Genomic DNA, 16,785 nt, shown 5'->3' with positions numbered 1-16,785 from the left:
GGATCATCCAGAGCCATTTACATTTGGTTTCAGAACAGACGCAGGAACATGTGCGCAGCCTTTCCCACACGTTTGTCCCTGAGTGGACATCTGCTGCCTTGGCCTGCCAGCACTCTTTCCCCTCCTTTTGGTGGCCTGTTCCCAATTTTCCTTTGGAAACCTGTCTGCTCTCAGCCTGAGTGCTTCGGGCGTGGCTCATGGATGTTGTCCCAGGGCCTGCGGGAAAGAGGAGCAGTTTTTATGCTTCTGTCATTGAGGGGGCCATGTCCAGGGGCTGCAATGGCCATCCTTCTTGCCACCTGGGAAGAACGCAAGGGACAGCAGAGAGAGGGATTGAAGGAGGGTGCATCATGAGAGCATGTGAACACTTTCATTCGGCCACAGTCCCTTTGGCTTTTGAGCTCACATTTGCTTTTTAATGGGAACACCACCGAAAGCTGCTTTGTCCTTGTGTTGTAGTCCCAGGGCCAGGCGCCCAGGGCCCCTGCTGTGAAGGGAAAGCTCTAGAAAGTCTCCGGGGCCTTCCCAGGCTGCGTCAGCACCACCCTTCTCCCCACACCACAGTTAGCTCTGCCACGAGGTGTTCCTGTCTTGGATGCCTCCTTGTTTTCTGCGTTCTCCCTTAAGGCATGGTGCTTGTTTTTCAAGACTCTGGCATTTAATCCCTGCTGGATTTCAGGCAGTACGTTCTTCCTGACAGCAAACCAGTACTTCTGTGTTGCAAGAGCCCCCGTCTGGGACACAGGTGAGCGAGTCACACGCCCTAGAAAATGAGGGAGTGGAGCTATTTCTAAACTTCCCTCCATTCTTATGATTCTTTCCTAATGTGGAAGGTTTCTGGTTTGCCATTGGCATTTTTAAAAATTGGGATAATTAATGTACTATGGAAAAGTCTGTAGAACATATATGTACAGCTTAAAGCATAATTATAAAATAAATACCCAAGTGACCATCACCTAAGTCAGGAAAGAGTATGTTGGGCTCCCCAGAAGCCTCCTGTGTGCCCCCTGACCCCGCAGCCACCCCCAAAGACACCCAGAGCCTCGATTCTGACTGTGAACCTCTCCCTGCATCTCTTCACACTTCCATCACCCTGCACACCTACACTGAGTTCTAGGTAGTCAGACCCAGGGCGGCTGCATCTGTACTGAGCATGCACAGACCTTTTTCTTGTCATTACTCCCTAAAAATACAGTACAACCACCGTTTGCACTTAGAACAGTTCCTCAGCCTTAGTTTTTCTCTTTTATTTATTTTTTTATTTTTTAAAGATTTTACTGGGGAAGAGGAACAGGACTTTATTGGGGAACAGTGTGCACTTCCAGGGCTTTTTTCCAAGTCAAGTTGTTGACCTTTCAATCTTAGTTGTGGAGGGCGCAGCTCAGCTCCAGGTCCAGTTGCCATTGTTAGTTGCAGGGGGCGCTGCCCACCATCCCTTGCGGGATTCGAGGAGTTGAACTGGCAACCTTGTGATTGAGAGCCCACTGGGCCATGTGGGAATCGAACCGGCAGCCTTCGGAGTTAGGAGCACAGAGCTCCAACCGCCTGAGCCACTGGGCAGGCCCCCAGCCTTAGTTTTTCACAATCTTGATATTTTATGAGTACAGGACAAGTTATTTTTTAGAAATGTCCCTCAATTGGGGTTTCTCAGATGTTTTCTCTTGATTAAATTCAGATACGAATCTGGCAGGAATACTACAGAAATTGTGTTTTTCTTAGCTACTGTATTTTGAGGCACACGACATTGATTTGCTCCATTACAGATGCTGGCTTTCATTCCAGGCTAAATTGTTGCCTGCCAGGTCTCCCCACTGTCAATGCACTATTTCCATTTGTTATTAATAAGTGTCTTGGGAGGAGATACGTTAAGACTTCTTATATTTCTTACGTAAGCTGTTTGTCATCAAACTTTCACTCACTGGTCCTTTGTTCACTTTTGTGAAATTGAGTGGAAGCAAGCAGCTCACCTTCCACACAGTTGCCCCTGTACTGGCCAGGCCTCCAGCTGGGCTTGTTGGGAGCCCCCTGAAACGAGTGACCAGTAAGACAGCCTTGTGTGCTCTGCTGTTGTTGGCTGGGAAGTTCTGAGAGTATCACAGCCCTGCTCAAACTAGCCCACTGGACAGTGGCTAAGGGAAGTCCACCCGTGACCGACACGAGCCGCAGATCTGGTTATCCACTCTGCTGGAAGGACAGGCCACACACCTTGGTCCACACTGATGGTCAGGAACTTAGAAGGCACATGTTTGGAGGGCTGGGGAGAAGTGTGGGGTGGACAGACTTTGGGCCCAGAGGGGAAAATGTTTGCAGGTTCACCAAGTCTCCTGCTGCATGGGGGCCCTCGGCAGTCTGGTGGAGAAGGTGCCAAGTTTGCAGATGTCAGCCAGCTGCTCTCTCCAGCCAGCCATCCCAGTGTTTGCACAGAAAGCTTACGAAACTAGTGACGATGGTGGCATGGGTGGCGAGTACACCATTATGGGTGGGTTTAGCCACACCGATCTCCCCTGACCCAGGCTGACCTGGCTACTGCCACTGCTGGGCCTATCAGCAGCCCAGACAGACATGGAGCCAGGGTGTGGCACACACCCAGGTGACCAGCCAGTCATGTGGCAGCAAACTGATCCCATTGGATGTCCTTGGAGTAGACACTCATCCTGGGTGGGGATTTTCCTTTGCTGCCCACTGCGCTCCCACCAAGAGCCCCATCAAGACTCACTGAGCGTTTCTTCACGTTACCCTAACCCATCGCTGCCTCTCTGACCGAAGAACCAAAGAAGGTGGCAAAGTGCTGACACCACGGGACTCACAAGTCTGCCTTGTGTTTACCCTCCAGATAGCAGGGATGCTGGGACGGCCTGTTTAAAGGTGCTGCCGGGTGCCGGTCAGGAGGAGAGGCTGCCTCGTGCTCTCCCATCCGTTCTTAATCAGCGATCAGGAAATGGTCCTGGTTTCCTGCAGCCGGAGAGCATGGGTCCAGGGACGTGGGATGACAGTGGCAGAGGCTCACTCTCACCCTCACCATGAAGGATCCGCTTGCAAAACAAGTGGCTCCCTGTGCCCAGAGCTTTGGGGTTTGCTGGTTTGTAAGTCTTGTTCACGGGAAAGGAATGCTTTCCACCAGGGAACGTTTGGCCTGCACATAGGTTTTCGTGAACCATGCTTGCCTCATTTATTAAACCATTTCACTCCTCAGCCACGCTCAGAAGTGGGTCAGGGTATTCTCCCCACATACTGATGAATGCCAGACCCAGAGCCTGCAGCAGTGGAGAGGCTGGGACCCCGGCGCCACAGGCGGAGTCTCAAAGACGGACTTGAGGGTCCGATTCTGGAGCAGCGATATGATTTGCTCCATGCAAGTCTGCAAAAGCGTTTCTCTGTCTCCAGGGCGGCGGAAGGCAGCTTGTGGAGATGGGAAGCCGAGAGTTAATGGTCAAAACACGTGCAAGTCTTCTGCGCTGCGTCGTGGCTGCTGACGCCCAACACGAAGTGTGGTGAGTGATTCTCACCACGAGTAAGAATCATCCCCGGTAACCCGGTGAGCCCGTGGCGCTGGGGACGGGCGGGGCGGGTTGGCCGGGGGGCCTTCGTCTCCCTCCGCTCCCCGCCCCTGCGCAGCAGCCAGGCTTATTTTCGGCAACGCGTTTTCTGATTTGAACACACCGCAAACCTGCTCCATAAAGGATGAGCAGAAAAGGAAAAGGTGGGTTGGGATGTGGCGGAGCCGCGCGGCGGCCGGGGGCGCGGCTGGGCGGCGGGGAGCTTCGGGGGAAGGCCTGGGTTTGGGGCTCCCGCCCGCGGTGACGCGCGCCCCCCGCCCGCCGCAGTGCCACTGCAATGGCGGAGCTGGGCCGTTGGACGCTGCACCCGCTCGCGGGGAGCCTCGGTGAGTAGCCACCGGCAGGCCCGGTTCCCTGTCCCGGGTTCCCGGTCCCCGTGCGCCGCCGCAGTCAGGCCCGGCCTTTGCGCTCCCCACATCTGGCACCGTGCATCCCGGGCCCTGGCGCCCTGCACGGCAAGGTGGCCTAGGGTGACCCGGAGATTGTCCAGGGGTGGCTCAGAAGTGGTCCGGAGGTGGCCTGGGGGTGGCCCGGAGGTGGCCGGGGCCCCGCGGCCAGGCACCCCTACCGGGGGCGGAGGTCCCTCTGCCTCTCTAGGCCCCACGCGTCCCGGATCTCATCTGCGCTCCTGCCCTGGGAACCCCTGCGGAGCCGCGGGCGCACAGGCCTGGCGCGGTGACGTGGGCCGGGGTGGTGCAGGTACTAGCGCCCCGGGGAACCCGGACTCGGCTTTTACGTATCGCAGGCTGAGCTGCTCTCAGGAAGGTGCGGCCCCTGCGGGTTTTTTATTTTTATTTTTTGGTGCCCAGTTTTGTGATCTCAAGTGTTCCAGTTTCTGGGGTGGCGGTGCAGCTGTTTCATGGTGACATGGACGGGAAGACACGGAACGCAGGGTTGGGTTGGGGTCGGGAGTCAGAGATGGGGCGCCGGCCTAGGCAGCTTTCCCAGAAAAAAACCTGCCGCCTTTGACCTCGCTTCTGGGGAGGGGCAGTGGGGTTAGCGATTCGTCCTGCTCTTCGTGGTCGGGTCTGATTCAGCATTCCGTTCCCGCAGTGAGGAAGGTGGTGAGGTTCTCTCTGTCGCCTGTTGTCCGCAAATCTAAGGGACAGGTGGTGACGGCAGATCCAGACACTGAGTTGAGGACAGCAGGACTCAGGACAAGCCCCTTTGCCGGGCTGCCACCTGCAGCAGGAGCTGGGCGGCGCTAGGAGGACCCGGGAGGGCAGCCCTGGGGAGGGGAAAGGGCCAGGCCCTCTGTCTGCGGGGGCTCAGGATTAAAAGCGGATGCACAGACCCTCCCAGCCCCTCCCCGCCTTTCTGAAAGCTGATTTGTGCCCATGAGGTAAGGCTTGTTTGGGCAACTACCTGAGTATTTCCTCTCCACATTAATGGCAAGTACGCTCCCTTGAACTTGGCTACAAGGGGGAAAACATCCCTCCTGGAAGTCTTTCCAGGACAGCTCGCAACCCCTGGGAAGGCACGGTGATGTGAGGGCTCTCAGGAGGAAGAACCTGGCCCAGAGCAGGTCATCTTTGGCCTCTGTGCCTGGGGCTGCCTGGGGGATTCTGCCACTTGCATTTTGTAATCCAGGCTGGTCTAGGATGGGGTCCTTGGTGCAAAGTCGCCTAGACGATCCCGATCATTCCAGGAGGACAGGGCTGGCCTGCCCTGAAGTGCGTCTTCATAGGAGAGCCCACAGGTACCAGGTCTGTCCGCCGTCTGGGGTTCCGTGCCAGCTGGGAGGAGGTGGCCTGAGACCTGAGGCTGAAGGGTCTCTAACTGGATGGGAGCTGCACCAGGAATGCCCAGAGGGCCGAGGGTCTCACTGTCATCAGCCAGGAAGAAGGAGGAATCTGCCAGCAAGACCTGCTGCAGCCTGCTCGGGTTTATACCAGTGTATACTTTTTAATCCCCCCCTTTTTCACCCATTCCCACCCCTCGTCTCACCTGCCACCCATCAAATGTTCTCTGTATCTATGAGTTTGTTTCTGTTTTGTTTGTTTTGTTCTTTAGATTCCACATATAAGCAAACTCACACTGCATCTGTCTTTCTCTGTCTGACATACTCCACTCAGCACAACACCCTCCAGGTCCATCCATGCTGCCCAGATGGCAAGAACCCATTCCCTTCCCTGGCCGAGCAACGTTCCATTGCATATATGTACCACCTCCTCTTTATCCATTCACCCAACAAGAGACACCAGGCTGCCTCCATGTTTTGGCCATTGTCAATAGTGCTGCAGCGAACATATGGATGCACACAGCCCTCAAAGCAGTGTTTTGGGTTTCTTCAGATAAATACCCAGAAGTGGGATTACTGGTTCCTTTTTTGTCTGTTGTTGTAGCTTTTGTTGTAAAGTCTATTTTGTCTGGTGTAAGTATTGCTACCCCAGCTTTTTTTTTTCCCATTTCCATGAAATATCTTTTTCCATCCCTTTACTTTCCGTCTGTGTGTGTTTTTCAATCTGTATTGAGTCTCTTGTAGGCAGCATATGTAAGGGTTTTAGTTTCTTATCCATTCAGACCCCCTATGTCTTTTGAGTGGAGCGGTGAATCCATTTACATTGAAAGTAACTGTTGATAGATATGTAGCTATTGCTATTTTATTATTCATAATTTTGATCTTTTTTTTCCATCTTAAAGTAGTCCCTCTAACATTCCTTGTAACACTGTTTTGGTGGTAATGAACTCCTTTAGCTTCTTCTTGTCTGGGAAGCTCTTTATCTGTCCTTCTATTATAAATGACAGCCTTGCTGGGTAGAGTAATCTTGGTTATAGGTCCTTACTTTTCACACATTGAATATGTTGTGCCAATCCCTTCTGGCCTGCAGAGTTTCTGTGGAGAAATCAGCTGACAATCTTATGGAAGCTCCCTTATAAGTTACTAGTAGCCTTTCTCTTGCTGCTTTTCAGATTCTCTCTCTGTCTTTAACCTTTGCCATTTTATTTATAATGTGTCTTGGTGTGGGCCTCTTTGGGTTCATCTTGTTTGGGCTTCTCTGCACTTCCTGAACTTGTATGTTTATTTCCTTCACCAGGTTAGGAAAATTTTCAGTCTTTGTTTCTTCCATAGGTTCTCAACCCCTTGCTTTCTCTCTTCTTCTGGTACCCCTATGATGTGAATGTTGTTATTGTTCCAGAGGTCTCTTAAACTGTCCTAATTTTTTTGGATTATTTTTTCTTTGCCGTTCCAATCGGGTGTTTTCTGCTACCTTCTCTTCCAAATCACTGATTCAATCCTCGGTTTCATCTAGTCTGCTGGTGATTCCTTCTAGTGCATTCTTCATTTCAGTGATTGTATTCTTTACTTCTGACTGGTTCTTTTTGTTTTTATGGTTTCTATGTCTTTTTTAATGCTGGCTACCCTTTGTTGAACTCCTGACTGAGTTCCTTGAGCACCCTCCTTATAGCCATTGTTTTGAACTCTGTCTCTGGTACGTTGCTTGCCTTCATTTTGTTTAGTTCTTTTTCTGGAGTTTTCTCCTGTTCTTTCTTTTGGGATGTATTTCTTTGTTTCCTCATTTTGGCTGCCTCTCTATATTTGTTTCTATGTATTAGGTAGATGTGCTATATCTCCCAGTCTTGGCCGGGTGGCCTTATGTAATAAGTGCCCTTTGGGTCCCTGGCACAGCATCCTTGGTCACCTGCACCAGGTGCTTCAGGAGTGTCCCTTGTGGGGGTTGCATGTGCCCTCCTGTTATAGTTGAGCATTGATGGCTATTGGCACATGAGTGGGTGGGATTGACCCTTAGGCTGACTGGCAGTGGGGTTTGGCCATGTCCACAGCTTATAGGCTTCTGTGCAGGGGGCTTACCACATTGAGTGGGATTCTGATGCCTGTTGAGACCACACTTTGTGTGTGCCACTTGCAAGGCTAATTAGCTGGTGCTCTGCTGGGGTCTGAAGCCAATTTCCAAGTGTGTTATTTCTGGGGCCTCTTAGAAGGGGAGCTGGTGCAGGCCCAGATCACCCATTACCTGTGAACTGCCAGGGACTACCTGGTAGGATCAACAAAGAGATCTACAGTTGTTCACTGCCTGTGCTAAAGTTAGAAGCATGTGGGAGAGGCCACACTGTAAACCAAGGATGGCTGCCAACAGTACCAGGCCTGGGGTAGCTCCACAAAAAGCCAGGACACCCTGAGGCTTGCTGCCACCTGCCAGCTCCCTTAAGGTTCAGCCGCTGATAAAGCCTCGTGTAGTATGTGAGTTGGGTGAGGCAGGGTTTCAGGGAGTCACCAGCGTGGGAAGATTTGTGGTTACCAAGTCAATGTAGACTTTGGTTTGGTGCCAGTGCTGAGCCTGGAGCGACTCAGCAAAAGTCTCAGAGCACAATGAGGCTAGTCGCTGCCCATCTGGGGCCCGTGGACTCCAAATGTTTTCCAGAAAGAGTGCAATTCGGATGGGGCTGGCTGCTCTGGAGAAAGTACCTCAGGAGTTGGGTGGGGTCCCAGGGAGTCAGCAGGGTGGAGCAGAGGAGCCCACCAGACCAATCAGATTCAGATTTGGCCATAAGTGTAGGGTGTGGGCTTAACACATTAAAGAAGGTAGCTGCCTGCCAAGTGCACAGGAGAAGGACCGTGTGGGGACAGAGTCCCAGAGAGCAGTTTCCAGGCTCTCTGGCCTCGCGTGGAGTGGTGCTGGCTGGGGTGGTGAATGGCCATCAGCTGTGATTGGTTGGCCGTGGGCTGTGACCGGTTAGCCAATTGGCTATTGATGTAACTGTGGGCTGCTTTGATTGGTTGGTTGGTTGGCAGGCAGAGAAGTGAATGGCGGACTGCGGATCGTGTGGCTACTACTGCGTGTGTCTCGCTCGGCTGCCGGAGAGAATATAGTGGTATGACTCCCATACCTATGGCTCTGTGGGTGTTCCTTTTTGGCCTCACCATATCCTGCGTTCTTATGTGGGGAGCGGGAGCTGAGACCCCACAGGCCGCCCTGCACAGGGTCTCCCGCATGACAGACTCCACAGAGGGAAAACGCCGACTGTCCTCCAGCCTTCACTCCGATGCCTCCTGAGTTATTGCCCCTCTGCCAGAGCCCAAGGTGAGTGCCTGTGAGCGAATGAGTCTGTACACGGGCCATTTAAGAGGATGGCTGTTTCCCACCACCTTCCATCCCACCCAGATGGTTGGAATCTCCACTGTTCTTCACAGCCAGATATTGTGGGGGCTTCTCTTCCTGGCACCAGTGCTCCAGGCTGGTGTGGGGCTGGGGTCCCTCGCTCCTCTCGGGGGAACCTCCATGGTCAGAAATGTCTCCTGATTCCCATCCACCACACACAGGTGTGGGGCCCGTGCCATGCCTCTGCCCCTCCTACCAGTCTCGATGTGGCTCCTTTATCCTTAGTTATAAAACTTCTGTTCAGCTGGACTTCAAATTCTTCTCCAGGTTGATTGTTCTGTAATTTAGTTGTAATTTTAATGTGTTTACAGAAGGACGCAGGCAAGGTGTTTATCTCCTCTGCCCTCTGGGGTCTCCTCCTACTGGATTATGTCTTTACATAAGTGGGGACACCTGGATAACCCCTTTACTCCATGGGTTAAAATCCAGTGATAATAATACTATTTTGTTCAACACATCGCGCCAGCTTTGGGCCTTAGGAGCAACTTCAGGTTGGCCACTGTGTCCTACTTGCTGGAACCACAAGATGCTCCACGTTTAGCTGCTTCTAATATCCTTGGTTCACGTTTCTTTCATTGACTTTTTCTTTCGCTGTTTCTCCATTGTTTCCTGCTTCTGTGGGTTTTAGAAGACGGAGGTTGGCCTTACTCCTCTGACTCTGTAAGGTAATTGCTCTTTGTCTCTGGAGGCCTGAGGTTTTCTCTTTAGCTTTGAAATATAACCGTTTTATTGAGAATCTCTCCAAGTTGAAGCATCTGCGTTTATGTTTCAAAGTGCCCAGTGAGCCCTTTGAGATGTGGAGACTCAGGTGCTTCTCTGTGGGTGGAAAGTTTCCCTGGTGACGGCTTGAAATATTGGCTGTGTCCATTGATTTGTTTTCCTTCTCCAGAGACTCTGAAAATACGAATACTATTCCTCCTCTGTTCACCTTCCTCCCACTTCCTTCTCTCCTTTACTGTTTTCCGGACGCCACCTCCTTCCCTCGCCTGTTCCTCAGGGCCCCTTATTACAGTTTTCATTTGGGTTTAGTCTCCCTTGGTTACCTCATCCTTTATTTTGCTTGTCCTCTAGTTTTTTTTTTTTTGCGTTCAATCAACTGTCTTTTCAATTCTCCCCATTTCTGGTTCGTTTTAGTGTTTGAATGTGTAATTCAGGGTGGCTCTCCACAGCCTCAGATGCTGACTTCTGTGCGTTACAGGGCTCTTCTGCTCCACAGTTGCTTTTAAACAGGATGGACTGTGTCGGTTCTTCTGTGTGAAATTTTGTTTCCTGGTTTCCTACAATAGTCTTCTGTGGACTCCACTTTCCTTTTGTTCATATTGACAGCACTGAGGTATTTTACAAGATTCCTACTTAATGGCTCCTTTTCCCAGGCTGGTGAAGTCCAGACATTTTAGTGAGTTTTTTGTTTTGATGATGGGGATCTTTTGTTTGAAGACTCTGCATTTCTCCTTTAAAAAAAAAAATTGGGGGTGGGTGGCCCTGTGGCTCAGGTGGTTGGAGCGCCGTGCTCCTAACAGCCGAGGTCACCGGTTCTATTCCCACGTGGGTGAGTGAGCTGCGCCCTCTACAGCTAAGATTGTGAACAACAGCTCTGCCTGGAGCTGGGCTGCCGTGAGCAGCCGGAGGTCGGCGTGAGATGCCGTGGGCTGCCGTGGGCTTGTGTGGGCTGCCGTGAGTTGCCCACCGATGACTGGCAACTGACTGCCTCAGCCAAGGGGAGCACAAGGCTCATAACACCAGCACGGGCCAGGGAGCTGTGTCCTACACAACTAGACTGAGAAACAACGGCTTGAACGGGAGTGGGGGCGGAGGCAGAAGAAGGGAGAAAGAACTTTTTTAAAATTGGGGAATATTGGGGAACAGTCTGTTTTTCTAGGACCCATCAGCTCCAAGTCAAGTCATCGTTTTTCTGAATCTAGTTGTGGAGGGTGCAGCTCACTGGCCCATGTGGGAATCGAACCGCTGACATTGGTGTTACGAGCTCTGCATTCTAACCAACTGAGCCAAGCGGCCGCCCATCCTTTTTTTCTTGTCTTCCTTTCTCCATCTCTACTGGTTACCAGTGGGACTTTCTCTCTTCCTTTTTGCCCTTTTTCTCCCCAAAAACTCTGTTTTAAAGGCTGGCCTTTCAGATCATGCCTGTCCTTTCTCATCACTCTGGCCTCTCAACTTGAGTTTGTAACTTCAACAGCTCACCTGGCTTTTCGTCACATGCCCTGCCCTCTAACGAGGTCTGGCTTCAGGTTCTGTGAGCCCGTCCGGTAGTTGGTGAGATGAGCCCTGGGGCTGCCTTCCTGGTTTTCTGTACTGACAGTGGCTGTCATCCTTTGTGCTCGTCCACTAACCTTGTCACCCTCTGTCCTCTGTCCCCATCCCTCTCCCGAGCCTAGGCGGTTGGGGGGAGTAGCATGAGGGGGGCCGGGGCTGGGATCCATTGGTTTTTCCTTTTTATTCACAGCTACTTTGCAGTTTTGGTAATACCGCTCTTCAAGTAATGCCAAGGGTGTCGTTGTGTGAAGAATTTTTGATGTTGTGAAATTATTTTGTATAGCCTAGGGAGAGGGATTTGGGGACTTGATTCTTGTAGCACAGCCTACATTATCTTCGATGATGAGCCCTCTGTACAAGTGTTTTGTGGACATATACTTTCATGTCTTGTGGAGAAATTTCCTAGGAATAGAACGGTGGCATCATAGGTTGGTGTCAGTTTGTTTTATAAGAAACTGCCAGAACTTTCCCCAAGATGGTCACACCATTTGTTGTGAAAGTTCCAGTTGCTCCACGTCCTGGCCAGCATTTGTTGTTTGAGCTTTTCAATTTTAGCCACTTTGGGAGTATATTTGTCTCTTTTTGTTGTTTTAATTTCCACTTGCTTCATTCTTAGTATGTTAAGGACTTTTTATGTTTGTGGGTGTTTGTGTATCTACTTGTGTGAAGTATGTGTTCACTTTTTCTGCCTATTCTTTATTCAGTTGCTTGTCTCATTATTGTTAAGCGGTAGGTGTTCTTTATATGTTCTAGATACCAGTTCCTTGTCAAATACATGTCTTGTGGGTATTTTCTCCTCAGCCGTGGCTTGCTTACTCATTGTAAGTATACCTTCTGATGAGCAAAGGTTTTAAATTTTGATAAAATCTAATGTATCAGTTTTTTTTTCTTTTGTAGTTATTTCTTCCTGTGCCTCATCAAAGAAACCCTTTGGGGAATTTAAAAAATGATGACATCATCACTGCCGTTTTGCCTCCACCTCAGAAATATGTTTCTTAATTTCCATTTAATGGTTCCACTGGGGCATCTGGGTTGTATTTTATTTTGTGCTTTCTATTTGTTGCACCTATTTTCTCCTGTCTTGCCTTCTTTTGCATTGATTGAGGGTTTTTTCTCTCCCATTTCAACATTGTAGTTTCTGTTTTCTATTACTTTCATGAGTGTCATTAAAAAGCAGCAACATCAACTCATCAAAGGCTGAAGTGAATCAAAACCCTCCTTCCAAGGAAGACATGGAGCTCGGAATCCTTCAGCTCAGTTCACCCCTCTCCTAACTTTTACGTTTCTGTTGTTTGGCGTTTTATTTCTCGCTTGTTTATTTTGAAACACCACTAGACATTACTGCTAGTTTTTTAAGTCATGGTTTTATATTTCCTCACACAATCAGCATTTTTGTTGCTTTTCGTTTCTTCTTGCCCCTCAGAATGTCCTTTTGGAATCGCCTTCTTTGTGCCTGAGCTGTGCCTTCAAGCTTTCCTTTGTTCGGCACTGGCATCGTTCTCGCTTCATTTCTTTCTCTTTTTTTGTTTGAAAAATTCCCTCAAGAGTGAGGGTGAAATCTATGTTTACTGGGGAATAGAATTCTTGTTTGGTAGGTATTTTTAAAAGCATATTTAGTGTATTATTCATTTGTTTTATGGCGTCTGTTGTTCCGATGATATATTAGTCATTAGTCTAAATATCTTATCTTTGAAAATAAGCTTTTTTCCTCTGGCAGATTTTATGTTCTCTTTGTCTTTGTCTCTTTTTATCCCCCAAGTTTTATTATGAGGAGCCTAGATTTGGTCTTATTTTGAATCTTTGGGTTGTTGTCTTCCATCAGTTCCAGAGAATTCTCAGTCAAATTTTGCTCCCACTAAGTTTTTCCCCTCATTTTTCCTTCTGGGAGACTGTCTCACTCTGTTTCTCTCACCTCTCTTTTGTATGTTCTGTCTTTTTTGTGCTTGATTCTAGGTAACTTCTTCTGAATTATCTTGCAGTTCACCAGTTTGCTCTTTTGCTCTCGAATCTCCTACCAGAAGTGTCCATCGTGTTTTTTTATTACAATTATTATGTTTGTTATTTCTAAAAGTGCTCTCTTTTTATGATGTTTGGGATATTCTTCTAGTTCTCTACTCTATGAAGTTATTTTCAAGCTTGTAAGAAATTTCTTTTAAAAAATAGAATGACATTGTGCACGTGTGGGCTGGGGGTGTATGGGGACGCTCCGCTCTCTACTCAGCTGAGCTGCGAACCCAAAGTTACTCCAGAAAATAAAGCCTAGTTAAAAAATACAAACATTCTTCATTGTAGTTTGTATTTGTTAACTCCAGTGTCTGAAGGCTGTGTGGGTTTTTTCTTTTTCTTTCTTTTCCTTTTAACTCAGTTCCTGCTCATTTGCCTCCTGGTCTCCCTGGCTGTCGTTAGTGGCTCATTAGCCGTTGTCCCTGAACATTGTCGTGTCCTTCTGAGACCTGGGATGAATGTGCCCTTCTCCAGAGAGGGTTACGTTTGCTCCTGCCTGGCAGTTGGAGCACCTAGTGGGGAGCCAGCCACTCAGACCCAGCTCCCAGCTTTTTGATCTTGTTCCCCTCACCCGCAGGGGCACAGACCTACATTGGGGCTGGTTGGCAGATATGGCAGCAGAGGCGTTGTCAGGAGGTGAGGGTCAGTGCAGCACGAGTCTAGAACAGAGCCACCACCAGGCAGCCCCACGCATGGACCAGTCCCTGCAGGGCTGACGCCGAAAGCTAGGTCCTGAGTCAGGTTGGTAGAACAGATTAAGGCAGGGTCCCTACCTGGTTCCAGTCTGAAGTGTGGTCGGAACAGACTGAAATGGCAGCACCATGGACAGCGCCAAAGGCAGCTCCGCTGAAACGGGGCCGCTGCGCCGCCTGGTCTTGATGCGGTTCTCCCAGCCTCTGAGGGGCTGGGCTGGGGGAAGAAGGCAGGCGGGCCCCTCTGCTGTACGTGAGGGCGCTGGCTGCTTTGGGGGCTCATGGGGCCTGTTGGGTCTCATTTCTTCAGGAACCAGATCAGCAATTCTGAAAGCTGGACTCGCAACTGGGGGGTTGACAGAAAATTCTTTCTTCAGTGGGAGTGGTTCACCAGTGATAATCATGTCCCCTGCAGTTTTGTGTGGAGTGACACAGGTGTTCCGTTAGGCCACAGGTGTGTCATGGGAACTTGTCTTGAGAACAACCCTCAGAGCAAGTGGTTTGAGAAATGGCATGAGTCAATTAAAATTCAATATCTTTGTCTGTCAACATTTGGGAGGAAATTAAAGCAAAGTAGGTTTTGCCAAAAAGCCTGCAGGCCACGATGAAATAAAATTGGGAAGGAGGACCAAGGGAGAGTGGTGGGTAAACGCACGCGCGGTCAGCAGCTCCCCCCGCTGTGGCGTGGGGGTGGGGGAGCGTGCCAGCCTGGGCATGCGCTATGTAAATCGCTGCGAGCCGTGGTTTTAATTAATGCCTGCTCTCCCTTCACTGTCTTTTTTTTCCATCTTAAAATTCTATCTGAACTTGGCCAGTGGGAGGCTAATCAGCTACTCCCTCATTCTTCTCTCCCACTCACTGTGGTCCCACTGTGTCGTCAGACACCTGGGGGGAGGGACCCAGTAATTGGTCTTCTCCCTGTGGGGGTCCCCGCCCTCCGACCCCTTTCTCCCTCGTTTTGTTCAAATATGCACCGGTGGAATTACAGCTGCCTCTTTCCCTTTAACTGTCCACAGCACATGCACATAATTCAAACCCGAGTTTTCTAAGGTTTGTAAGGACGCCGTCAATTCCCGCGCTGGGGACCCGCGACACCCTTGTCTGCTGGTTGCCACCGGCATCGCTCGCTTCTGGTCGGCTACTGCCTGTCTCTCCAGAAGTCTGACTCCAGAGTCAGAAAGTCGAGTTCAGTGTGGCCTCGTCCTGGTGGGTGGTGGGACTTGGCTTCTCATCGCCTCCGAGCCCAGGTTTCTCCCGCTCGCCTGCGGGAAGAGATCTGAGCAGGTCATTTCTAACGTTCCTGCAGCTGGCTGTTGTCCCCGTGTAACTCATATGATGGGCTGGGGACATTTCCTCCTTCCGTTTTGTGTGAAACACAAATGCCTGCTACCCTGGTCACCCCAGGAGAGTCCCGAAATAGTAGACCCCACATTCTGGAAACGGGCTGTCCCTGGGTTGGAGACAGTAGCTCTTTGGCAGAAGCCGAGAGGCTCAGTTCTTCCTGACCTAGTGCCATGCACTGGGCTGGCAGGGGTTCCCAGCACATCTGCCAGGCTCTGCTCCCACACAGGCAGAGACACTGACCGGCTGTGGCTGCTGCCACTCTGTCCCTGTAATGCAGGAGCAGTGATGGTACAAAAAGCCTTGAAAAAACAAAGGGACTCTTCTTTTCAAAGCAGCAGATAAAGCCCCAAGTGAAACATGGCTAACTGCTCTCCGCCGTGCCCTGTTCTGGATGGGCTGTGCCCCTCTGCCAGCGTGGCCCTCTGAGGACTGAACTGTGGTTGAAGCACAGCTGGCTTAGAGCCCGTGCCAGTCACCCCGGGGCTGGCAGCACTGATGCCAACACGAGAGCAGACATTTGGGACTGCCGGCCTGCACCAGCTCTCCATGGATTTGTGGTGGCACCCAGCACTTCCTGTGGTGGAAAACTCTGGTGGGGAAAGTCCCTCTGTGCCTCAGTGATGCCACACGTGTCCCACCTTGGCCTCGTGCCCTGGAGCTGTGGCCTCGCAGGGCAGACGCGCTCCCCAGCGAGTATGCGGTCAAAGGCTGGCCTGCGTGGGGCTGCGTGGGGGGAGGCAGACCCCCAAGGGCATGAGGGTGTCATGGGGCAGGCGGGTGCAGGTGGGTGGGAGGAGCAGAGGGGTGTGTCACAGTGTCCCATGCAGGGCTGCTGTCTAGTGACCCGGCTGCCACCTGTGAGAGGATCTTTCGTGTGTCACTCCATCTACATTTTCTCAGCGCTCTAAGTCTTGGTCTACTTAAGGGCTCCTCAGGTAAATGTATACCTGGCTGCCCCTGTCCGGCAGTGAGTTCTGTTGAATTCGGGATGTAACACTGTACATATTTATGCCCCTGGGATCCAGGGTTGTACCAAGTGTTTGCAAGGTTCCCGCCTTCCTGACATGCGAGCATGTGGCTGAGAGTTCAGAGCAGCTGCTGTGGCCCCACTCAGCCTGGTACCTTCAGCATAGTGGGCAGTGCGCTGGTTGTCAGGTGGCCAAGGGCCCGTGGTGGTGCCACGTGACAGACAGTGGGAGGGCCAGCTGCCTGTGGCAAGGCTGCAGATCTCACTGCTGTGCCTCCCGCGGAAAAGCAAACCACGTCCCCCCTCCTTGCTGTTGGGGTGAAAACAGCAGCGATGCTGGGTCAGTGGAGGTGTGCCAAGTACCCCAGGCTTTGCTGAATGTTCAGGAAACAGACTGCGCTCAGCTCAGCATGGCCACTGCCACTCGTGAAGGTGATGATGCTCAGGACGCCCCACCGCGACTCCTGGCCTCTCCTGGGCCCTGGAGGTGAGCTGAGTGGCATGACATGAGCAGCACGCCAGCCTTTGGGTCTCTGATGGCGCGCTCACTTCCCTCCTGACTGACACGGCCTCGCTGCGTGGTGTGAGGCCTGAGTGAGGCTGAGCACAGTGTGTTCAGGTGGGCGCCGGGCCCCCCACGTGCAGACACAGCGGGTGGCGATTCCTCCTCTGACAGGTGCCGCGTGTGTGTCCTGCCCTGCCGTTCGATGTTTCATGTGCAGCTGTCTGGTCTCCCTGAGCAGCAGGCGTGTCGGGCCCGTGGGCTGGATCCTCGTGGGCTGGAACAAGGGTAGCTGTGTCCTGTGTTTCTAACCCCCATGAAAGGG

General features: G+C 51.2%; 1 protein-coding gene across 27 annotated transcripts in view; it reads left to right on the top strand.

Moving 5' to 3' along the window:
• The first annotated feature begins 2,846 nt into the window (after window positions 1-2,846).
• Window positions 2,847-16,785, top strand: part of JAKMIP3 (Janus kinase and microtubule interacting protein 3) — a 75,274-nt gene continuing 61,335 nt past the window's right edge. For 21 of the 27 annotated variants that reach the window (XM_019728289.2, XM_019728288.2, XM_074338780.1 and 18 more), the window contains exon 1: window positions 3,499-3,700. The gene's annotated coding sequence lies outside the window, so the exon portion shown is untranslated. The other 6 variants (XM_074338776.1, XM_074338775.1, XM_019728279.2 and 3 more) reach the window with 6 other exon arrangements.

This window comes from Rhinolophus sinicus, linkage group LG07 (genome assembly GCF_036562045.2).
Source record: "Rhinolophus sinicus isolate RSC01 linkage group LG07, ASM3656204v1, whole genome shotgun sequence".
NCBI classification, from domain to species: domain Eukaryota; kingdom Metazoa; phylum Chordata; class Mammalia; order Chiroptera; family Rhinolophidae; genus Rhinolophus; species Rhinolophus sinicus.
Note: the sequence above shows the minus strand (reverse complement) of the source record. Positions and strands in the feature narration are given on the sequence as shown.